The 249-nt window shown below is 21.3% G+C and overlaps 1 protein-coding gene across 1 annotated transcript in view; it reads left to right on the top strand.

Annotated features, from left to right (window-relative positions):
• The window catches only part of EMH_0077650 (uncharacterized protein), a gene marked incomplete at both ends in the record, with an annotated part of 3,476 nt that overhangs the window by 2,813 nt on the left and 414 nt on the right, over positions 1-249 (top strand). The gene's annotated exons all lie outside the window — the stretch shown is intronic.

Genomic DNA, 249 nt, shown 5'->3' with positions numbered 1-249 from the left:
TTTTTTTTTTTTTTTTTTTTTTTTTTTTTTTTTTTTTTTGGTTCTTTTGTATTCTCCTTTTCTCATTCTTTTGTTTATCTGCTGCTTTGTTTATCTCTTTATCTGTATTTTCTGTACTTGAATAGCCGTCGTTTCTGTCCTTTTCCTTTTAGTTTCTGTTTCATATTTCTTGGTTTCTGCCTCAATCCTTTTTATTTTATTTTATTTTATTTTATTTTTATTTTATTTTATTTTATTTTATTTTCCTTA

Source organism: Eimeria mitis, genomic scaffold (genome assembly GCF_000499745.2).
Source record: "Eimeria mitis Houghton genomic scaffold, Emh_scaff4783, whole genome shotgun sequence".
NCBI lineage: Eukaryota > Apicomplexa > Conoidasida > Eucoccidiorida > Eimeriidae > Eimeria > Eimeria mitis.
Note: the sequence above shows the minus strand (reverse complement) of the source record. Positions and strands in the feature narration are given on the sequence as shown.